Source organism: Hippocampus zosterae, chromosome 2 (assembly GCF_025434085.1).
Source record: "Hippocampus zosterae strain Florida chromosome 2, ASM2543408v3, whole genome shotgun sequence".
Classification (NCBI taxonomy): domain Eukaryota; kingdom Metazoa; phylum Chordata; class Actinopteri; order Syngnathiformes; family Syngnathidae; genus Hippocampus; species Hippocampus zosterae.
This window is the reverse complement of record NC_067452.1, coordinates 21,849,755-21,856,011: the sequence shown is the minus strand read 5'-3', so window position 1 is coordinate 21,856,011 and position 6,257 is coordinate 21,849,755. Positions and strand designations below refer to the sequence as shown.

General features: G+C 40.6%; 1 protein-coding gene across 2 annotated transcripts in view; it reads right to left on the bottom strand.

Annotated features, from left to right (window-relative positions):
* LOC127596313 (uncharacterized) overlaps positions 1-6,257 on the bottom strand; it is a 747,551-nt gene that overhangs the window by 303,253 nt on the left and 438,041 nt on the right. The gene's annotated exons all lie outside the window — the stretch shown is intronic.

Below are 6,257 nucleotides of genomic sequence, written 5' to 3'. Positions count from 1 at the left end.
TTGTTTTCATGTTTAGTATTTATTTTGGTAAAATTAGTGTTTTGTTTTTGTTAAAGTAAGGGAAAAAACACAACTACTGTTTAACAAAGTTAAAGTAAAAATGTCTTATTTCCCTGAAAGGGCTATTTGTATTATTAAGCAGGCACAACTTAACAAAATAAAAGAGTTCCTGTGCCTCAACACAATACCTCTCATTATTTGCTGTATACTGGCAAAGTGAATAATTGTTATTTTCATGCACCCCATTATTGATTTGTTGTGAGGAGTGTTGATTTGTATAAGCTTGGCTTTACCATACTAAATGGGCATATAGCCCTGCTACCCGTGATTCCCGTGCATGGAATCGGACCTTGGTCTTATTAAAAAAAACAAAAGTGGACCTACAGCATTTTTAGTTGATGACCACTGGCCTAAAGTAACCAACCATTAGATCATGCTGCAACAGCGGATAGAGGTTACCTTAAAAAGAAAAAAAACTTCAGTAACTTTTTAATGCCTTTGAAAATTATACATTTTTTAAAAAGTATTTACAGTATGTGAACTGAATAAAAAAGTTACTCATTAAGGTCAAAGTAAAATTATATATAATATGTTGTGGTCACTTAACAGTCCTGAGGTCGGTTGTTAGAATCCGAGCTTGGGCCTCCAGAAGTTTGCATGCACTCTCCATGTTTGTTGGGATTTTATGCCAGTACTCTGGCTTCCTCCTGCATTCCAAAACCACACTTTTTGGGTTAATTGAAAACTAAACAAATCCTTAGGTGTGAATGGATGTTTGTCGATAAGTGCCCTGCAATAGAGAGGCGACCAGGGTTTATCATGCCTATCATCGGGATTGAGCTGGGATAGGATCCAGGTCACCTGTGACTCTCATGAGCAGTATAGAAAATAGATGAACGAATGTTACAGTTGTTTCCTTCAATTTACACACCTTAGGCAAGTTATAAAATCATTTCCAGAACGTTAAAAAAAAAATGGTGTTTTAACACATTTTTTAAATGATCAAACACAGTTAAAATGTATCATACAGTATATTAAGAGAGAAATATCACCAAATAAAAATATTTGTACTCATAACGACTCACGACGGCGATGATGAAGCAGCCATAACACAGTACAGTCCTGTTACAAGGCTGAAATAAAGGTGTTTTCTTTGTAAAAAAAATATGACCAACCTGGTGTTAAAATTGACCATTGAAAATGTCAAGTATGCATGAGCATATAGTACGTCTGCATATAAACATAGTCTCTGTGCTTTTGCATCGGTGACTTTTTTGTTGTTATATTTCTCACAAACATCTTTTTGGTCAGGTGTTGGCTGCTTGTGTTTTTTTTTTTCTGTTGCAAACCCGTGTGGCTCCGCCATTGTTGTTTTGGAACTGCAGTGCATCACCATGTCAGCAAGCCACCACTCTGTTAACATTGTATTCCATAGGGAAAGGATGAACGCTGAAGTAATCAGCAATGTTTGTGCTGTATCTCAAGAACACAATAGTCAATCAGGGACTGTATATATTAAAAAAAAAAAAAAAATCCTCCTCTCACCCACCCTCGGGTGCTGTCTGTCCCTCATTCAGCTCGGGTCCTCTACCGGAGGCCAGGAAGCTTGAGGGTTCTGCGCAGTATCCTTGCTGTTCCCAGCACTGCACATTTCTGGACTGAGATGTCCGATGTTGTTCCCGGGATCTGTTGCAACCACTCATCATCTAGTTTGGGGGTCACTGCCGAGTGCTGCGACATAATGCAACAGTTATGCATCTCCCTAAATAATGATGTGAATTTTCAGTTGTTGCTAAATCAGTCAGGATGTTATAATTTGTGGTGTAGATGCGAATTTAGGAGAGCAGGACAATATAGCGCATTGCAATTGGAGCAGCAGCTTGGTTGATGATGTCCCCAAACCGGCTCATCTATTATATTTGTCGTGCAATACAACGAAAATGAGCACAATTGCAAAACATAGGCTTCTTATATTTTAAAATAAAATAATCACATGTTTACCGTTCTGGGGTTTCTACAATCATGAAGGTGGAGGCATTATTTACAGCAGGTTGACAGCAGTGTGATCGAGCAGATTAGATGGAGTAGAATTTGAATGGGGCTTCACTGATTTATTTCATACAATTCATATCTAAAACACAGTTGAAAAATATTTGATTGTTAAAATATTTAAATACAAGAACTATATCAAGAAATTAACAAGACGTAGTTTTTTTATTAGGAGAAAAGTCTAAAAACATATCACAAATGACAAACGTTGTGCCTCTCCTCCTCCTGTTCTTCAATGAAGCTGGTCAGCCTCCAGCTCGCGTTAGAAACATCGTGCTGCTGAAGGTGTGCCGGCAGAATGGTTGTGATACAGGAGGTGCTGTGGACTCTCCCAGAAACGAGGACCTAGTTTAGTTGTAGATCCAGTAAAACATAGTGCAAATGTGACATTATTTATAATGCACAGTTAGTCTTGTGAATATTAAAAAATGTACTTCATGTAATGCAGGAAGCGAATAATTCAAACGAACTAAGGCAGCAAACAGTAAGAGCAAAATCGTGTTGCAAACATTAACTTTAACTCTTTTTTTAAATGTCAAGTGAGTTTACTCTAAAATGGTTCAATGATTTTGTTGTTTACGATGATACTAGTGCAGCGTGTTATACCGGAGACAAATTCCTTGTGTGTTCTACATACTTGGCCAATAAAGATGATTCTGATTCTGATTCTGATTCTGAAAATGTGACTGTCAGACAGAGAACTGTCAGAGCAAACGGCAGATTTTAGAAAGTCCTGCCGAAATAAATCTGCACCCGACTGCGACTGTCAGCGTTGAACTGCCGCCATTGCTGTCAAAGTCAGACACATCTCCGAAATCGTTGGAGCAAATTTTTAAGCAGGCTTCATCTTGATAAATTGACCACGTATTTGACATTTACACCATAACCTTACCGCCTAAAATAATCGTAAAACAAAATTTTGTGTAACAACAAGAGTAATATGTACCCCAAAAGCTTTCAAAGCGTCTGAAAGTTTTCTCCTCCGTTTTTGTTGGGGCTTGGCTCGAAATGCATCATGATTGGCCGCCCGAAGTCCACGTGTCTGTCGGACGTGCTCTCATTGGTCTACAAATACCATCACGGATGAATAAATACTCAAAAGGCTTGCCAGACAAGCCCTTTGAACCCTTTAAATACTCAATGGGCTTGCCTGGCAAGCCCTTTGAGTATTTATTCCATATTGCCCACTAGCTCACTAGTAAGGTCATTTTGACGCTAAACATTTCAATTGCTAATTTAAGAAGAGTTAGTGACCAGTTTAGCGCTGATACTATTCAAAATTTGATTCAAAGTCTAATAGATCTCCGATCTGTCATCATTGCGGGACCCACTCCTAATGGTGGACGTGTTTGTTCCCATGTGGCACATCGTTTGCACACAGGTAAAATGGCTACCATTTTTTGTCATTGGTTTTTCGTATGTATTTTTATTCGAACTACAGACGGGTTTTACTGACAACTTGCTGTGACTTACCTTCTATCACCCTGTCAAACGTCGTTTTATACCAGTGGTTTTCCTGCAAATCAGTAGACTATTAAGTAACGCGATGGCTGTACACTTTTAAGCAATAACTAGTGATCTTTTAGTTATTCAATTATAAGTTTGAATTATTTTTTTCTTGAGTAAAATGGTTAGAGAAAATAGCTGCTTGTGGTTTTGAAGCTGCATATACTTTTATGTACATCTGTGTCTATATGCCTGTACTGTATACAGTATATAAAAAACACGTAGTGATTCGTTTGCTTGAATTCCTTAATCCTTTTATTTCCATACTTTAGGTAGACGAGGAAGACCAGCACTTGACATTACAAGTGATCAAATTGAACTGCTCCCCACTCAGGGCTTTACAGTGAGAGCCATCACTGAGATGTTGTGTTGTTCCTCTTCATACCTGCATAAAAAAATGAAGTTTTTTCAGATTTCAGCCAGAAATAGATTTACTCCCATTCATGATGTTGACCTGGAAGAGCATGTCAGAAGATTGCACAGCCAATTTCCCAGATCAGGCTCGGAAGCAAGTGTTCCTCTACATACTCTTGTCCCTTCATGTATATATCATTATATTCATTGTGAAAGTGTACTTTCTTTATTGTGTTGTTTTATGAACCTGTTGCAGATGATGAGGGCATACCTGCGTGCTGATGGTATTGTAGTACAAAGAAAAAGAGTTCGAGAAATCCTCAACCGTATTGAGCCAGCTGCTGCAGCCCAGAGATGGAGCCAGACTGTGGCTAGAAGAACATACTATGTGCCATTCCCCAATAGTTTATGGCACATAGATGGGCATATGCGTCTCATTCGGTAATAAGGGATCATCTTATATTTGTACTCGTGGGAGCATTAGAAAGCCATATTGTATGGACAGCACAGATTAAATTGAATTTTATCATTTGTATATCCAAGTTACACAAACTCCAAATTGCCTCCATGTAGTCTTAAGTGCACAGCAATACCTTCTCTACTGAGATGATATTTCAAACAAGATATGAAACTTGATTGTTTTCTTGTATTTAATCATTATTCTTTTCATGTTTGTTTTACAGGTGGGTGTTTGTGACACATGCCGGCATTGATGGGAATTCCAGGCTAATAACGTACCTTCAACTGGAGCACAGACAACACAGCTTTGACAGTGTTGAAATATTTTGTCCAAGCCACCTGCCTGTATGGGTTACCCTCCAGAGTAAGATCCGACCATGGTGGTGAAAACACTGGTTGCTCTTTTAATGAACCTACTGCAGGGACAAGACACCAAAATTATTTCTAGCTCCAGCCAACACCCCCTCACAATTTACTCACACCTCCCATGGCCTGATTATCCACCAACAGGGGCCCTTTTTGGATTATCATTTTGGCATAGGAACTTTCCTTTCCTATCCTAACCGAGTGAGATGAGCCGGTAGCACCTGGAGCAAAGATCGTCTAAATTTTAATAATGCTTAGGAAAGGTTCTGACCATCCTTTACGAAAGGAAAGGAGATATATTATGCAGCAGGAATATTTAAAGGGGAAGTCTTTTTTTATGTTGTTGTTGTTGTTGTCGACCCCACCCGTGCCCCGACATTGGGGGACCGGGCCCTCACTCCGTCTCCCGGATCCCCAGACCCCCCTCCTCCGCCCAGCGGGCGAGCAGGGCCGCCACTCCACTTGGGTTTCGCCAGAGGTCCTCCGGAGTCAGTGTGGTGGGTATGTTTGTGCAGGTGAACAGGTGTTGTGTGTCGTGCACTTGCGTGCCGCATAGCGCACAGAGTGGTGTTGGGTGTGTGTCCGGTGTAATGTTGTGTAGGTAGGAGTGGAGGGCTGGTGATTTGTTGGTTCGGAGTTGTGCTAGGAGTTGTCTGGTTCTGTGTGGTAGGTCTTGCTCTGATGGGTCTATTTCTGGTGCTGGTGCATGTATTACTTTGTTGTGTTGTCTGGTGTCCAAGTGTGTTTGTACAAAGTGGGTGTGTGTGTCTTTCATGTTCTGTTTTATGGTGTCGTTGTTGGTGTCCTGTGGTGCTGTGTCTTTGTTGTGTGTGTAGTTGTTGTTGTGGAAGATTGTTTGTTTCTTTTGTCTGGGTGGTGGTGGTTGTTGAGTGAGTGGGTGTAGTGGGTGGGTTGGGTGTTGGGCTTTTTGTCTGATTTGCGATGCGTGTAGTTTTAGATGGATGTTCAGTGGGAGAGTTTTTGTTTCCTCATGCAAGTGTTGTATGTTTGTGTCTTGTGTGCATCCTGTTGCTATTCTGAGTGCTGTGTTCTGTGTGGTCTGGAGTTTTGTCTCGTTTGTGTCCGATAGTGTTGGTGACCATATAGTGTTGGCGTATTCGAGGCGTGTGAGTGTGGTTGCTTTGTATGTGGTGAGTATAGTTTCTTTGGATTTTCCCCAGTGAGTGGTTGTTAAGGCTTTAAGTATTTTGTTTGATTGCTTGGCGCGGGTTAGAGTGTGTTGTGTGTGTTTTGAGAAGGTGAGTTTGGGGTCCCATGTTAATCCCAGTATTTTGGGTTCGCGGACTGTGGGTAGGGTGGTGTTATCTATTTGTAAAGTGAGCCTGTTGCTGTATTCTGCCGGATCCGGTGTGAACAGAGTGGTGGTGGTTTTGTCTGCGTTGAGTGTGAGTTGGTTCTGTTTTGTCCAGTTGTATATGTCGTGGAGATATTTTTGTACTTGTTGTTGTGCCTGTTGTGGTTTGACATGTGTGGATAGAATGGTGATGTCGTCTGCATATGTA